The sequence below is a fragment of the Lampetra fluviatilis genome, chromosome 53, assembly GCF_964198595.1.
Source record: "Lampetra fluviatilis chromosome 53, kcLamFluv1.1, whole genome shotgun sequence".
Taxonomy (NCBI): Eukaryota; Metazoa; Chordata; class Hyperoartia; order Petromyzontiformes; family Petromyzontidae; genus Lampetra; species Lampetra fluviatilis.
In genome coordinates, this window is record NC_136327.1 from 9,043,165 (window position 1) to 9,062,596 (window position 19,432).

The following is a 19,432-nucleotide window of genomic DNA, read 5'->3' on the forward strand; positions in this document are numbered from 1 at the left end:
CTTGGAACCCTGAACCAGCCAGCAGCTGGCGTGTCAACGTCAGCACTGTGGGGAGACAAAGGCGGCCGGCCGGGCGTGGTCCGGGCCACCGTCATCTTCACCGGTGCCCTCGAACGGCACCGCCCGCCCCCCCTACGGCGTCAGCAGCGCAGTCCAACACGGCGGGTCTTTGTCATGAGCACAGTGAGACAATGGTGTCGCGTGAGACAATCTTTGTCTTCCTCGGGCCGAAGCAAACCACGACCCCTCCAGCGCCCCCCCCCACGTCCCCCAGGTGGACTCTTGGGTCCAGCGCTGTTAGCGAGAGCATATTAAGGCCGGGCACGGCCAACCCACACAAGGGGCGATGTAGGCCAAGCAACCACCGCCCGCCCGCCTTTATCTCCCCCAGGTGGTTTACACACGTAGTCAGTAGTGTACACCACGTAGTCAGTAGTGTACACCACGTAGTCAGTAGTGCACACCACGTAGTCAGTAGTGCACACCACGTAGTCAGTAGTGTACACCACATAGTCAGTAGTACACACCACGTAGTCAGTAGTGTACACCACGTAGTCAGTAGTGCACACCACGTAGTCAGTAGTACACACCAGGTAGTCAGTAGTACACACCAGGTAGTCAGTAGTACACACCACGTAGTCAGTAGTACACACCACGTAGTCAGTAGTACACACCAGGTAGTCAGTAGTACACACCAGGTAGTCAGTAGTACACACCAGGTAGTCAGGAGTACACACCACGTAGTCAGTAGTACACACCAGGTAGTCAGTAGTGTACACCACGTAGTCAGTAGTGTACACCACGTAGTCAGTAGTGCACACCACGTAGTCAGTAGTACACACCACGTAGTCAGTAGTGTACACCACGTGGTCAGTGGTACACACCACGTAGTCAGTAGTGTACACCACGTAGTCAGTAGTGTACACCACGTAGTCAGTAGTGCACACCACGTAGTCAGTGGTACACACCACGTAGTCAGTAGTGTACACCACGTAGTCAGTAGTACACACCACGTAGTCAGTATTGCACACCACGTAGTCAGTAGTGTACACCACGTAGTCAGTAGTGTACACCACGTAGTCAGTAGTACACACCACGTAGTCAGTAGTGTACACCACGTAGTCAGTAGTGTACACCACGTAGTCAGTAGTGCACACCACGTAGTCAGTAGTGTACACCACTTAGTCAGTAGTGCACACCACGTAGTTAGTAGTGTACACCACGTAGTCAGTAGTGCACACCACGTAGTTAGTAGTGTACACCACGTAGTCAGTAGTGTACACCACGTAGTTAGTAGTGCACACCACGTAGTCAGTAGTGCACACCACGTAGTTAGTAGTGTGCACCACTTAGTCAGTAGTGCACACCACGTAGTTAGTAGTGCACACCACGTAGTCAGTAGTGCACACCACGTAGTTAGTAGTGTACACCACATAGTCAGTATTACACACCACGTAGTCAGTAGTACACACCACGTAGTCAGTAGTGTACACCACGTAGTCAGTAGTACACACCACGTAGTCAGTAGTGTACACCACGTAGCCAGTAGTACACACCACGTAGTCAGTAGTAGACACCACGTAGTCAGTAGTGTACACCACAGTCAGTAGTACACACCACGTAGTCAGTAGTACACACCACGTAGTCAGTAGTGTACACCACGTAGTCAGTAGTGTACACCACGTAGTCAGTAGTGCACACCACGTAGTCAGTAGTGTACACCACATAGTCAGTAGTACACACCACGTAGTCAGTAGTGTACACCACGTAGTCAGTAGTGTACACCACATAGTCAGTAGTACACACCACGTAGTCAGTAATGCACACCACGTAGTCAGTAGTGTACACCACGTAGTCAGTAGTGCACACCACGTAGTCAGTAGTGTACACCACGTAGTCAGTAGTACACACCAGGTAGTCAGTAGTACACACCAGGTAGTCAGTAGTACACACCACGTAGTCAGTAGTACACAGCACGTAGTCAGTAGTACACACCACGTAGTCAGTAGTACACACCACGTAGTCAGTAGTGCACACCACGTAGTCAGTAGTACACACCACGTAGTCAGTAGTACACACCAGGTAGTCAGTAGTGTACACCACGTAGTCAGTAGTACACAGCACGTAGTCAGTAGTGTACACCACGTAGTCAGTAGTACACAGCACGTAGTCAGTAGTACACACCACGTAGTCAGTAGTACACACCACGTAGTCAGTAGTGTACACCACGTAGTCAGTAGTACACACCACGTAGTCAGTAGTACACACCAGGTAGTCAGTAGTACACACCAGGTAGTCAGTAGAACACACCACGTAGTCAGTAGTACACACCAGGTAGTCAGTAGTACACACCAGGTAGTCAGTAGTACACACCAGGTAGTCAGTAGTGTACACCACGTAGTCAGTAGTGTACACCACGTAGTCAGTAGTACACACCACGTAGTCAGTAGTGTACACCACGTAGTCAGTAGTACACACCACGTAGTCAGTAGTGTACACCACGTAGTCAGTAGTGCACACCACGTAGTCAGTAGTACACACCACGTAGTCAGTAGTACACACCACGTAGTCAGTAGTACACACCACGTAGTCAGTAGTGTACACCACGTAGTCAGTAGTGCACACCACGTAGTCAGTAGTACACACCACGTAGTCAGTAGTGCACACCACGTAGTCAGTAGTACACACCACGTAGTCAGTAGTGCACACCACGTAGTCAGTAGTGCACACCACGTAGTCAGTAGTACACACCACGTAGTCAGTAGTACACACCACGTAGTCAGTAGTGTACACCACGTAGTCAGTAGTGTACACCACGTAGTCAGTAGTGCACACCACGTAGTCAGTAGTGTACACCACTTAGTCAGTAGTGCACACCACGTAGTCAGTAGTGTACACCAAGTAGTCAGTAGTGTACACCACGTAGTCAGTAGTGCACACCACGTAGTCAGTAGTGTACAACACATAGTCAGTAGTACACACCACGTAGTCAGTAGTGTACACCACGTAGTCAGTAGTGTACACCACTTAGTCAGTAGTGCACACCGATTAGTCAGTAGTGTACACCACGTAGTCAGTAGTGTACACCACGTAGTCAGTAGTGCACACCACGTAGTCAGTAGTGTACACCACATAGTCAGTAGTACACACCACGTAGTCAGTAGTGTACACCACGTAGTCAGTAGTGCACACCACGTAGTCAGTAGTGCAAACCACGTAGTCAGTAGTGTACACCACGTAGTCAGTAGTGCACACCACGTAGTCAGTAGTGTACACCACGTAGTCAGTAGTGTACACCACGTAGTCAGTAGTGCACACCACGTAGTCAGTAGTGCACACCACGTAGTCAGTAGTGTACACCACGTAGTCAGTAGTGCACACCACGTAGTCAGTAGTGTACACCAAGTAGTCAGTAGTGCACACCACGTAGTCAGTAGTACACACCACGTAGTCAGTAGTGTACACCACGTAGTCAGTAGTGCACACCACGTAGTCAGTAGTGCACACCACGTAGTCAGTAGTGCACACCACGTAGTCAGTAGTGTACACCACGTAGTCAGTAGTGCACACCACGTAGTCAGTAGTGTACACCACGTAGTCAGTAGTGTACACCACGTAGTCAGTAGTGCACACCACGTAGTCAGTAGTGTACACCACGTAGTCAGTAGTGCACACCACGTAGTCAGTAGTACACACCACGTAGTCAGTAGTGTACACCAGGTAGTCAGTAGTACACACCAGGTAGTCAGTAGTACACACCACGTAGTCAGTAGTACACGCCACGTAGTCAGTAGTACAGACCACGTAGTCAGTAGTACACACCACGTAGTCAGTAGTACACACCAGGTAGTCAGTAGTACACACCAGGTAGTCAGTAGTACACACCACGTAGTCAGTAATACACACCAGGTAGTCAGTAGTACACACCAGGTAGTCAGTAGTACACACCAGGTAGTCAGTAGTACACACCACGTAGTCAGTAGTACACACCAGGTAGTCAGTAGTGTACACCACGTAGTCAGTAGTACACAGCACGTAGTCAGTAGTGCACACCACGTAGTCAGTAGTACACACCACGTAGTCAGTAGTACACACCACGTAGTCAGTAGTGCACACCACGTAGTCAGTAGTACACACCACGTAGTCAGTAGTACACACCACGTAGTCAGTAGTGTACACCACGTAGTCAGTGGTACACACCACGTAGTCAGTGGTACACACCACGTAGTCAGTAGTACACACCACGTAGTCAGTAGTGTACACCACGTAGTCAGTAGTACACACCACGTAGTCAGTAGTGTACACCACGTAGTCAGTAGTGCACACCACGTAGTCAGTAGTGTACACCACGTAGTCAGTAGTGCACACCACGTAGTCAGTAGTGTACACCACGTATTCAGTAGTGTACACCACGTAGTCAGTAGTGTACACCACGTAGTCAGTAGTACACACCACGCAGTCAGTAGTACACACCACGTAGTCAGTAGTGCACACCACGTAGTCAGTAGTACACACCACGTAGTCAGTAGTGTACACCACGTAGTCAGTAGTGTACACCACGTAGTCAGTGGTACACACCACGTAGTCAGTAGTACACACCACGTAGTCAGTAGTGTACACCAGGTAGTCAGTAGTACACACCACGTAGTCAGTAGTACACACCACGTAGTCAGTAGTGCACACCACGTAGCCAGTAGTACACACCACGTAGTCAGTAGTGTACACCACTTAGTCAGTAGTACACACCACGTAGTCAGTAGTGTACACCACGTAGTCAGTAGTGTACACCACGTAGTCAGTAGTGCACACCACGTAGTCAGTAGTGCACACCACGTAGTCAGTAGTGTACACCACGTAGTCAGTAGTGCACACCACGTAGTCAGTAGTGTACACCACGTAGTGAGTAGTGTACACCACGTAGTCAGTAGTGCACACCACGTAGTCAGTAGTGTACACCACGTAGTCAGTAGTGCACACCACGTAGTCAGTAGTACACACCACGTAGTCAGTAGTGTACACCACGTAGTCAGTAGTGCACACCACGTAGTCAGTAGTACACACCAGGTAGTCAGTAGTACACACCACGTAGTCAGTAGTACACACCACGTAGTCAGTAGTACACACCACGTAGTCAGTAGTACACACCACGTAGTCAGTAGTGTACACCACGGATTCAGTAGTGTACACCACGTAGTCAGTAGTGTACACCACGTAGTCAGTAGTACACATGACGTAGTGAGTAGTGTACACCACGTAGTCAGTAGTGCACACCACGTAGTCAGTAGTACACACCACGTAGTCAGTAGTGTACACCACGTAGTCAGTGGTACACACCACGTAGTCAGTAGTGCACACCACGTAGTCAGTAGTACACACCACGTAGTCAGTAGTACACACCACGTAGTCAGTAGTGTACACCACGGATTCAGTAGTGTACACCACGTAGTCAGTAGTGTACACCACGTAGTCAGTAGTACACATGACGTAGTCAGTAGTGTACACCACGTAGTCAGTAGTGCACACCACGTAGTCAGTAGTACACACCACGTAGTCAGTAGTGCACACCACGTAGTCAGTAGTACACACCACGTAGTCAGTAGTGTACACCACGTAGTCAGTGGTACACACCACGTAGTCAGTGGTACACACCACGTAGTCAGTAGTGTACACCACGTAGTTAGTAGTACACACCACGTAGTCAGTAGTGTACACCACGTAGTCAGTAGTACACACCACGTAGTCAGTAGTGTACACCACGTAGTCAGTAGTGCACACCACGTAGTCAGTAGTGTACACCACGTAGTCAGTAGTGCACACCACGTAGTCAGTAGTGTACACCACGTATTCAGTAGTGTACACCACGTAGTCAGTAGTACACACCACGTAGTCACTAGTACACACCACGTAGTCAGTAGTGCACACCACGTAGTCAGTAGTGTACACCACGTAGTCAGTAGTGTACACCACGTAGTCAGTAGTACACACCACGTAGTCAGTAGTGCACACCACGTAGTCAGTAGTGCACACCACGTAGTCAGTAGTGTACACCACGTAGTCAGTAGTGTACACCACGTAGTCAGTAGTACACACCACGTAGTCAGTAGTACACACCACGTAGTCAGTAGTGCACACCACGTAGTCACTAGTACACACCACGTAGTCAGTAGTGTACACCACGTAGTCAGTAGTACACACCACGTAGTCAGTAGTGTACACCACGTAGCCAGTAGTACACACCACGTAGTCAGTAGTACACACCACGTAGCCAGTAGTGTACACCACGTAGCCAGTAGTACACACCACGTAGTCAGTATTGCACACCACGTAGTCAGTAGTGTACACCACGTAGTCAGTAGTGTACACCACGTAGTCAGTAGTACACACCACGTAGTCAGTAGTGTACACCACGTAGCCAGTAGTACACACCACGTAGTCAGTAGTGTACACCACGTAGTCAGTAGTACACACCACGTAGTCAGTAGTGTACACCACGTAGTCAGTAGTGTACACCACGTAGCCAGAAGTACACACCACGTAGTCAGTAGTGTACACCACGTAGTCAGTAGTGTACACCACGTAGCCAGTAGTACACACCACGTAGTCAGTAGTACACACCACGTAGTCAGTAGTACACACCACATAGTCAGTAGTACACACCACGTAGTCAGTAGTGTACACCACATAGTCAGTAGTACACACCACGTAGTCAGTAGTACACACCACGCAGTCAGTAGTGTACACCACGTAGTCAGTAGTACACACCACGTAGTCAGTAGTGTACACCACGTAGTCAGTAGTACACACCACTTAGTCAGAAGTACACACCACGTAGTCAGTAGTACACACCACGTAGTCAGTAGTGTACACCACGTAGTCAGTAGTACACACCACTTAGTCAGAAGTACACACCACGTAGTCAGTAGTACACACCACGCAGTCAGTAGTGTACACCACGTAGTCAGTAGTACACACCACGTAGTCAGTAGTACACACCACGTAGTCAGTAGTACACACCACTTAGTCAGAAGTACACACCACGTAGTCAGTAGTACACACCACGTAGTCAGTAGTACACACCACGTAGTCAGTAGTGTACAACACGTAGTCAGTGGTACACACCACGTAGTCAGTGGTACACACCACGTAGTCAGTAGTGTACACCACGTAGTCAGTAGTGTACACCACGTAGTCAGTAGTACACACCACGTAGTCAGTAGTGTACACCACGTAGTCAGTAGTACACACCACGTAGTCAGTAGTGTACACCACGTAGTCAGTAGTGCACACCACGTAGTCAGTAGTGTACACCACGTAGTCAGTAGTGCACACCACGTAGTCAGTAGTGTACACCACGTAGTCAGTAGTGCACACCACGTAGTCAGTAGTGTACACCACGTAGTCAGTAGTACACACCACGTAGTCAGTAGTGTACACCACGTAGTCAGTAGTGTACACCACGTAGCCAGAAGTACACACCACGTAGTCAGTAGTACACACCACGTAGTCAGTAGTGTACACCACGTAGTCAGTAGTGTACACCACGTAGCCAGTAGTACACACCACGTAGTCAGTAGTACACACCACGTAGTCAGTAGTGTACACCACGTAGTCAGTAGTACACACCACGTAGTCAGTAGTGTACACCACATAGTCAGTAGTACACACCACGTAGTACGTAGTACACACCACGTAGTCAGTAGTGTACACCACGTAGTCAGTAGTACACACCACGTAGTCAGTAGTGTACACCACGTAGTCAGTAGTACACACCACGTAGTCAGTAGTACACACCACGTAGCCAGTAGTGTACACCACGTAGCCAGTAGTACACACCACGTAGTCAGTAGTGTACACCACCTAGCCAGTAGTACACACCACGTAGTCAGTAGTGTACACCACGTAGTCAGTAGTGTACACCACGTAGTCAGTAGTACACACCACGTAGCCAGTAGTGTACACCACGTAGCCAGTAGTACACACCACGTAGTCAGTAGTGTACACCACGTAGCCAGTAGTGTACACCACGTAGTCAGTAGTACACACCACGTAGCCAGTAGTGTACACCACGTAGCCAGTAGTACACACCACGTAGTCAGTAGTGTACACCACGTAGTCAGTAGTGTACACCACGTAGTCAGTAGTACACACCACGTAGTCAGTAGTGTACACCACGTAGTCAGTAGTGTACACCACGTAGCCAGTAGTACACACCACGTAGTCAGTAGTACACACCACGTAGTCAGTAGTGTACACCACGTAGTCAGTAGTACACACCACGTAGTCAGTAGTGTACACCACATAGTCAGTAGTACACACCACGTAGTACGTAGTACACACCACGTAGTCAGTAGTGTACACCACATAGTCAGTAGTACACACCACGTAGTACGTAGTACACACCACGTAGTCAGTAGTGTACACCACATAGTCAGTAGTACACACCACGTAGTACGTAGTACACACCACGTAGTCAGTAGTGTACACCACGTAGTCAGTAGTACACACCACGTAGCTAGTAGTGTACACCACGTAGTCAGTAGTGTACACCACGTAGTCAGTAGTGTACACCACGTAGCCAGTAGTGTACACCACGTAGCCAGTAGTGTACACCACGTAGTCAGTAGTACACACCACGTAGCCAGTAGTGTACACCACGTAGTCAGTAGTACACACCACGTAGTCAGTAGTGTACACCACGTAGTCAGTAGTGTACACCACGTAGCCAGTAGTGTACACCACGTAGCCAGTAGTACACACCACGTAGCCAGTAGTGTACACCACGTAGTCAGTAGTGTACACCACGTAGCCAGAAGTACACACCACGTAGTCAGTAGTACACACCACGTAGTCAGTAGTGTACACCACGTAGTCAGTAGTACACACCACGTAGCCAGTAGTGTACACCACGTAGCCAGTAGTACACACCACGTAGTCAGTAGTGTACACCACGTAGCCAGTAGTACACACCACGTAGTCAGTAGTGTACACCACGTAGTCAGTAGTGTACACCACGTAGTCAGTAGTACACACCACGTAGTCAGTAGTGTACACCACGTAGCCAGTAGTACACACCACGTAGCCAGTAGTGTACACCACGTAGCCAGTAGTACACACCACGTAGACAGTAGTGTACACCACGTAGCCAGTAGTACACACCACGTAGTCAGTAGTGTACACCACGTAGTCAGTAGTGTACACCACGTAGTCAGTAGTACACACCACGTAGTCAGTAGTGTACACCACGTAGTCAGTAGTACACACCACGTAGTCAGTAGTACACACCACGTAGCCAGTAGTGTACACCACGTAGTCAGTAGTGTACACCACGTAGCCAGTAGTACACACCACGTAGTCAGTAGTACACACCAGGTAGTCAGTAGTGTACACCACGTAGTCAGTAGTACACAGCACGTAGTCAGTAGTGCACACCACGTAGTCAGTAGTACACACCACGTAGTCAGTAGTACACACCACGTATTCAGTAGTGCACACCACGTAGTCAGTAGTACACACCACGTAGTCAGTAGTACACACCACGTAGTCAGTAGTGTACACCACGTAGTCAGTGGTACACACCACGTAGTCAGTGGTACACACCACGTAGTCAGTAGTACACACCACGTAGTCAGTAGTGTACACCACGTAGTCAGTAGTACACACCACGTAGTCAGTAGTGTACACCACGTAGTCAGTAGTGCACACCACGTAGTCAGTAGTGTACACCACGTAGTCAGTAGTGCACACCACGTAGTCAGTAGTGTACACCACGTATTCAGTAGTGTACACCACGTAGTCAGTAGTGTACACCACGTAGTCAGTAGTACACACCACGCAGTCAGTAGTACACACCACGTAGTCAGTAGTGCACACCACGTAGTCAGTAGTACACACCACGTAGTCAGTAGTGTACACCACGTAGTCAGTAGTGTACACCACGTAGTCAGTGGTACACACCACGTAGTCAGTAGTACACACCACGTAGTCAGTAGTGTACACCAGGTAGTCAGTAGTACACACCACGTAGTCAGTAGTACACACCACGTAGTCAGTAGTGCACACCACGTAGCCAGTAGTACACACCACGTAGTCAGTAGTGTACACCACTTAGTCAGTAGTACACACCACGTAGTCAGTAGTGTACACCACGTAGTCAGTAGTGTACACCACGTAGTCAGTAGTGCACACCACGTAGTCAGTAGTGCACACCACGTAGTCAGTAGTGTACACCACGTAGTCAGTAGTGCACACCACGTAGTCAGTAGTGTACACCACGTAGTGAGTAGTGTACACCACGTAGTCAGTAGTGCACACCACGTAGTCAGTAGTGTACACCACGTAGTCAGTAGTGCACACCACGTAGTCAGTAGTACACACCACGTAGTCAGTAGTGTACACCACGTAGTCAGTAGTGCACACCACGTAGTCAGTAGTACACACCAGGTAGTCAGTAGTACACACCACGTAGTCAGTAGTACACACCACGTAGTCAGTAGTACACACCACGTAGTCAGTAGTACACACCACGTAGTCAGTAGTGTACACCACGGATTCAGTAGTGTACACCACGTAGTCAGTAGTGTACACCACGTAGTCAGTAGTACACATGACGTAGTGAGTAGTGTACACCACGTAGTCAGTAGTGCACACCACGTAGTCAGTAGTACACACCACGTAGTCAGTAGTGTACACCACGTAGTCAGTGGTACACACCACGTAGTCAGTAGTGCACACCACGTAGTCAGTAGTACACACCACGTAGTCAGTAGTACACACCACGTAGTCAGTAGTGTACACCACGGATTCAGTAGTGTACACCACGTAGTCAGTAGTGTACACCACGTAGTCAGTAGTACACATGACGTAGTCAGTAGTGTACACCACGTAGTCAGTAGTGCACACCACGTAGTCAGTAGTACACACCACGTAGTCAGTAGTGCACACCACGTAGTCAGTAGTACACACCACGTAGTCAGTAGTGTACACCACGTAGTCAGTGGTACACACCACGTAGTCAGTGGTACACACCACGTAGTCAGTGGTACACACCACGTAGTCAGTAGTGTACACCACGTAGTTAGTAGTACACACCACGTAGTCAGTAGTGTACACCACGTAGTCAGTAGTACACACCACGTAGTCAGTAGTGTACACCACGTAGTCAGTAGTGCACACCACGTAGTCAGTAGTGTACACCACGTAGTCAGTAGTGCACACCACGTAGTCAGTAGTGTACACCACGTATTCAGTAGTGTACACCACGTAGTCAGTAGTACACACCACGTAGTCACTAGTACACACCACGTAGTCAGTAGTGCACACCACGTAGTCAGTAGTGTACACCACGTAGTCAGTAGTGTACACCACGTAGTCAGTAGTACACACCACGTAGTCAGTAGTACACAACACGTAGTCAGTAGTGCACACCACGTAGTCAGTAGTGTACACCACGTAGTCAGTAGTGTACACCACGTAGTCAGTAGTACACACCACGTAGTCAGTAGTACACACCACGTAGTCAGTAGTGCACACCACGTAGTCACTAGTACACACCACGTAGTCAGTAGTGTACACCACGTAGTCAGTAGTACACACCACGTAGTCAGTAGTGTACACCACGTAGCCAGTAGTACACACCACGTAGTCAGTAGTACACACCACGTAGCCAGTAGTGTACACCACGTAGCCAGTAGTACACACCACGTAGTCAGTATTGCACACCACGTAGTCAGTAGTGTACACCACGTAGTCAGTAGTGTACACCACGTAGTCAGTAGTACACACCACGTAGTCAGTAGTGTACACCACGTAGCCAGTAGAACACACCACGTAGTCAGTAGTGTACACCACGTAGTCAGTAGTACACACCACGTAGTCAGTAGTGTACACCACGTAGTCAGTAGTGTACACCACGTAGCCAGAAGTACACACCACGTAGTCAGTAGTGTACACCACGTAGTCAGTAGTGTACACCACGTAGCCAGTAGTACACACCACGTAGTCAGTAGTACACACCACGTAGTCAGTAGTACACACCACATAGTCAGTAGTACACACCACGTAGTCAGTAGTGTACACCACATAGTCAGTAGTACACACCACGTAGTCAGTAGTACACACCACGCAGTCAGTAGTGTACACCACGTAGTCAGTAGTACACACCACGTAGTCAGTAGTGTACACCACGTAGTCAGTAGTACACACCACTTAGTCAGAAGTACACACCACGTAGTCAGTAGTACACACCACGTAGTCAGTAGTGTACACCACGTAGTCAGTAGTACACACCACTTAGTCAGAAGTACACACCACGTAGTCAGTAGTACACACCACGCAGTCAGTAGTGTACACCACGTAGTCAGTAGTACACACCACGTAGTCAGTAGTACACACCACGTAGTCAGTAGTACACACCACTTAGTCAGAAGTACACACCACGTAGTCAGTAGTACACACCACGTAGTCAGTAGTACACACCACGTAGTCAGTAGTGTACAACACGTAGTCAGTGGTACACACCACGTAGTCAGTGGTACACACCACGTAGTCAGTAGTGTACACCACGTAGTCAGTAGTGTACACCACGTAGTCAGTAGTACACACCACGTAGTCAGTAGTGTACACCACGTAGTCAGTAGTACACACCACGTAGTCAGTAGTGTACACCACGTAGTCAGTAGTGCACACCACGTAGTCAGTAGTGTACACCACGTAGTCAGTAGTGCACACCACGTAGTCAGTAGTGTACACCACGTAGTCAGTAGTGCACACCACGTAGTCAGTAGTGTACACCACGTAGTCAGTAGTACACACCACGTAGTCAGTAGTGTACACCACGTAGTCAGTAGTGTACACCACGTAGCCAGAAGTACACACCACGTAGTCAGTAGTACACACCACGTAGTCAGTAGTGTACACCACGTAGTCAGTAGTGTACACCACGTAGCCAGTAGTACACACCACGTAGTCAGTAGTACACACCACGTAGTCAGTAGTGTACACCACGTAGTCAGTAGTACACACCACGTAGTCAGTAGTGTACACCACATAGTCAGTAGTACACACCACGTAGTACGTAGTACACACCACGTAGTCAGTAGTGTACACCACGTAGTCAGTAGTACACACCACGTAGTCAGTAGTGTACACCACGTAGTCAGTAGTACACACCACGTAGTCAGTAGTACACACCACGTAGCCAGTAGTGTACACCACGTAGCCAGTAGTACACACCACGTAGTCAGTAGTGTACACCACCTAGCCAGTAGTACACACCACGTAGTCAGTAGTGTACACCACGTAGTCAGTAGTGTACACCACGTAGTCAGTAGTACACACCACGTAGCCAGTAGTGTACACCACGTAGCCAGTAGTACACACCACGTAGTCAGTAGTGTACACCACGTAGCCAGTAGTGTACACCACGTAGTCAGTAGTACACACCACGTAGCCAGTAGTGTACACCACGTAGCCAGTAGTACACACCACGTAGTCAGTAGTGTACACCACGTAGTCAGTAGTGTACACCACGTAGTCAGTAGTACACACCACGTAGTCAGTAGTGTACACCACGTAGTCAGTAGTGTACACCACGTAGCCAGTAGTACACACCACGTAGTCAGTAGTACACACCACGTAGTCAGTAGTGTACACCACGTAGTCAGTAGTACACACCACGTAGTCAGTAGTGTACACCACATAGTCAGTAGTACACACCACGTAGTACGTAGTACACACCACGTAGTCAGTAGTGTACACCACATAGTCAGTAGTACACACCACGTAGTACGTAGTACACACCACGTAGTCAGTAGTGTACACCACATAGTCAGTAGTACACACCACGTAGTACGTAGTACACACCACGTAGTCAGTAGTGTACACCACGTAGTCAGTAGTACACACCACGTAGCCAGTAGTGTACACCACGTAGTCAGTAGTGTACACCACGTAGTCAGTAGTGTACACCACGTAGCCAGTAGTGTACACCACGTAGCCAGTAGTGTACACCACGTAGTCAGTAGTACACACCACGTAGCCAGTAGTGTACACCACGTAGTCAGTAGTACACACCACGTAGTCAGTAGTGTACACCACGTAGTCAGTAGTGTACACCACGTAGCCAGTAGTGTACACCACGTAGCCAGTAGTACACACCACGTAGCCAGTAGTGTACACCACGTAGTCAGTAGTGTACACCACGTAGCCAGAAGTACACACCACGTAGTCAGTAGTACACACCACGTAGTCAGTAGTGTACACCACGTAGTCAGTAGTACACACCACGTAGCCAGTAGTGTACACCACGTAGCCAGTAGTACACACCACGTAGTCAGTAGTGTACACCACGTAGCCAGTAGTACACACCACGTAGTCAGTAGTGTACACCACGTAGTCAGTAGTGTACACCACGTAGTCAGTAGTACACACCACGTAGTCAGTAGTGTACACCACGTAGCCAGTAGTACACACCACGTAGCCAGTAGTGTACACCACGTAGCCAGTAGTACACACCACGTAGACAGTAGTGTACACCACGTAGCCAGTAGTACACACCACGTAGTCAGTAGTGTACACCACGTAGTCAGTAGTGTACACCACGTAGTCAGTAGTACACACCACGTAGTCAGTAGTGTACACCACGTAGTCAGTAGTACACACCACGTAGTCAGTAGTACACACCACGTAGCCAGTAGTGTACACCACGTAGTCAGTAGTGTACACCACGTAGTCAGTAGTGTACACCACGTAGTCAGTAGTACACACCACGTAGTCAGTAGTGTACACCACGTAGTCAGTAGTGTACACCACGTAGCCAGAAGTACACACCACGTAGTCAGTAGTACACACCACGTAGTCAGTAGTGTACACCACGTAGTCAGTAGTGTACACCACGTAGTCAGTAGTACACACCACGTAGTCAGTAGTGTACACCACGTAGTCAGTAGTACACACCACGTAGTCAGTAGTACACACCACGTAGTCAGTAGTGCACACCACGTAGTCAGTAGTACACACCACGTAGTCAGTAGTACACACCACGTAGTCAGTAGTGTACACCACGTAGCCAGTAGTACACACCACGTTGTCAGTAGTACACACCACGTAGTCAGTAGTACACACCACGTAGTCAGTAGTACACACCACGTAGTCAGTAGTGTACACCACGTAGTCAGTAGTACACACCACGTTGTCAGTAGTGTACACCACGTAGTCAGTAGTACACACCACGTAGTCAGTAGTACACACCACGTAGTCAGTAGTGTACACCACGTAGTCAGTAGTACACACCACGTAGTCAGTAGTACACACCACGTAGTCAGAAGTACACACCACGTAGTCAGTAGTACACACCACGTAGTCAGTAGTACACACCACGTAGTCAGTAGTGTACACCACGTAGCCAGTAGTACACACCACGTTGTCAGTAGTACACACCACGTAGTCAGTAGTGTACACCACGTAGTCAGCAGTGTACACCACGTAGTCAGTGGTACACACCACGTAGTCAGTGGTACACACCACGTAGTCAGTGGTACACACCACGTAGTCAGTAGTGTACACCACGTAGTCAGTAGTACACACCACGTAGTCAGTAGTGTACACCACGTAGTCAGTAGTGCACACCACGTAGTCAGTAGTGTACACCACGTAGTCAGTAGTGCACACCACGTAGTCAGTAGTGTACACCACGTAGTCAGTAGTGCACACCACGTAGTCAGTAGTACACACCACGTAGTCAGTAGTGCACACCACGTAGTCAGTAGTACACACCACGTAGTCAGTAGTGTACACCACGTAGTCAGTAGTGTACACCACTTAGTCAGTAGTGCACACCACGTAGTCAGTAGTGTACACCACGTAGTCAGTAGTACACACCACGTAGTCAGTAGTGCACACCACGTAGTCAGTAGTACACACCACGTAGTCAGTAGTGTACACCACGTAGTCAGTAGTGTACACCACTTAGTCAGTAGTGCACACCACGTAGTCAGTAGTGTACACCACTTAGTCAGTAGTGTACACCACGTATTCAGTAGTGTACACCACGTAGTCAGTAGTACACACCACGTAGTCAGTAGTGCACACCACGTAGTCAGTAGTACACACCACGTAGTCAGTAGTGTACACCACGTAGTCAGTAGTGTACACCACTTAGTCAGTAGTGCACACCACGTAGTCAGTAGTGTACACCACGTAGTCAGTAGTGTACACCACGTAGTCAGTAGTGCACACCACGTAGTCAGTAGTGTACACCACATAGTCAGTAGTACACACCACGTAGTCAGTAGTGTACACCACGTAGTCAGTAGTGCACACCACGTAGTCAGTAGTGTACACCACGTAGTCAGTAGTGTACACCACTTAGTCAGTAGTGCACACCACGTAGTCAGTAGTGTACACCACGTAGTCAGTAGTGTACACCACGTAGTCAGTAGTGGACACCACGTAGTCAGTAGTGTACACCACGTAGTCAGTAGTGTACACCACGTAGTCAGTAGTGCACACCACGTAGTCAGTAGTGTACACCACGTAGTCAGTAGTGCACACCACGTAGTCAGTAGTGCACACCACGTAGTCAGTAGTGTACACCACGTAGTCAGTAGTGCACACCACGTAGTCAGTAGTACACACCAGGTAGTCAGTAGTACACACCAGGTAGTCAGTAGTACACACCACGTAGTAAGTAGTACACACCACGTAGTCAGTACTACACACCACGTAGTCAGTAGTACACACCATGTAGTCAGTAGTGTACACCACGTAGTCAGTAGTGCACACCACGTAGTCAGTAGTACACACCAGGTAGTCAGTAGTACACACCAGGTAGTCAGTAGTACACACCACGTAGTAAGTAGTACACCACGTAGTCAGTACTACACACCACGTAGTCAGTAGTACACACCACGTAGTCAGTAGTACACACCAGGTAGTCAGTAGTACACACCAGGTAGTCAGTAGTACACACCACGTAGTCAGTAGTACACACCACGTAGTCAGTAGTAAACACCAGGTAGTCAGTAGACCACACACCACGTAGTCAGTAGTACACACCAGGTAGTCAGAAGTGTACACCACGTAGTCAGTAGTACACACCACGTAGTCAGTAGAGCACACCACGTAGTCAGTAGTACACACCACGTAGTCAGTAGTACACACCACGTAGTCAGTAGTGCACACCACGTAGTCAGTAGTACACACCACGTAGTCAGTAGAACACACCACGTAGTCAGTAGTGTACACCACGTAGTCAGTGGTACACACCACGTAGTCAGTAGTGTACACCACGTAGTCAGTAGTACACACCACGTAGTCAGTAGTGTACACCACGTAGTCAGTAGTACACACCACGTAGTCAGTAGTACACACCACGTAGTCAGTAGTACACACCAGGTAGTCAGTAGTACACACCAGGTAGTCAGTAGTACACACCACGTAGTCAGTAGTACACACCACGTAGTCAGTAGTACACACCAGGTAGTCAGTAGTACACACCAGGTAGTCAGTAGTACACACCACGTAGTCAGTAGTACACACCAGGTAGTCAGTAGTGTACACCACGTAGTCAGTAGTACACACCACGTAGTCAGTAGTGCACACCACGTAGTCAGTAGTACACACCACGTAGTCAGTAGTACACACCACGTAGTCAGTAGTACACACCACGTAGTCAGCAGTGTACACCACGTAGTCAGTGGTACACACCACGTAGTCAGTGGTACACACCACGTAGTCAGAGTAAACACACCACGTAGTCAGTAGTGTACACCACGTAGTCAGTAGTACACACCACGTAGTCAGTAGTGTACACCACGTAGTCAGTAGTGCACACCACGTAGTCAGTAGTGTACACCACGTATTCAGTAGTGTACACCACGTAGTCAGTAGTGTACACCACGTAGTCAGTAGTACACACCACGTAGTCAGTAGTACACACCACGTAGTCAGTAGTGCACACCACGTAGTCAGTAGTACACACCACGTAGTCAGTAGTGTACACCACGTAGTCAGTAGTACACACCACGTAGTCAGTAGTGTACACCACGTAGCCAGTAGTACACACCACGTAGTCAGTAGTACACACCACGTAGTCAGTAGTACACACCACGTAGTCAGTAGTGTACACCACGTAGTCAGTAGTGTACACCACGTAGCCAGTAGTGTACACCACGTAGCCAGTAGTACACACCACGTAGTCAGTAGTGTACACCACTTAGTCAGTAGTGCACACCACGTAGTCAGTAGTGTACACCACGTAGTCAGTAGTGTACACCACGTAGTCAGTAGTGCACACCACGTAGTCAGTAGTGTACACCACGTAGTCAGTAGTGTACACCACGTAGTCAGTAGTGCACACCATGTAGTCAGTAGTGTACACCACGTAGTCAGTAGTGTACACCACGTAGTCAGTAGTGCACACCACGTAGTCAGTAGTGTACACCACGTAGTCAGTAGTGTACACCACGTAGTCAGTAGTGCACACCACGTAGTCAGTAGTGTACACCACATAGTCAGTAGTACACACCACGTAGTCAGTAGTGTACACCACGTAGTCAGTAGTGTACACCACTTAGTCAGTAGTGCACACCACGTAGTCAGTAGTGTACACCACGTAGTCAGTAGTGTACACCACGTAGTCAGTAGTGCACACCACGTAGTCAGTAGTGTACACCACATAGTCAGTAGTACACACCACGTAGTCAGTAGTGTACACCACTTAGTCAGTAGTGCACACCACGTAGTAAGTAGTGTACACCACGTAGTCAGTAGTGCACACCACGTAGTCAGTAGTGTACACCACGTAGTCAGTAGTGCACACCACGTAGTCAGTAGTGTACACCACGTAGTCAGTAGTGTACACCACGTAGTCAGTAGTGCACACCACGTAGTCAGTAGTGTACACCACGTAGTCAGTAGTGTACACCACGTAGTCAGTAGTGTACACCACTTAGTCAGTAGTGCACACCACGTAGTCAGTAGTGTACACCACGTAGTCAGTAGTGTACACCACGTAGTCAGTAGTGCACACCACGTAGTCAGTAGTGTACACCACATAGTCAGTAGTACACACCACGTAGTCAGTAGTGTACACCACTTAGTCAGTAGTGCACACCACGTAGTAAGTAGTGTACACCACGTAGTCAGTAGTGCACACCACGTAGTCAGTAGTACACACCAGGTAGTCAGTAGTACACACCAGGTAGTCAGTAGTACACACCACGTAGTCAGTAGTACACACCACGTAGTCAGTAGTACACACCAGGTAGTCAGTAGTACACACCAGGTAGTCAGTAGAACACACCAGGTAGTCAGTAGTACACACCACGTAGTCAGTAGTACACACCAGGTAGTCAGTAGTGTACACCACGTAGTCAGTAGTACACACCACGTAGTCAGTAGTGCACACCACGTAGTCAGTAGTACACACCACGTA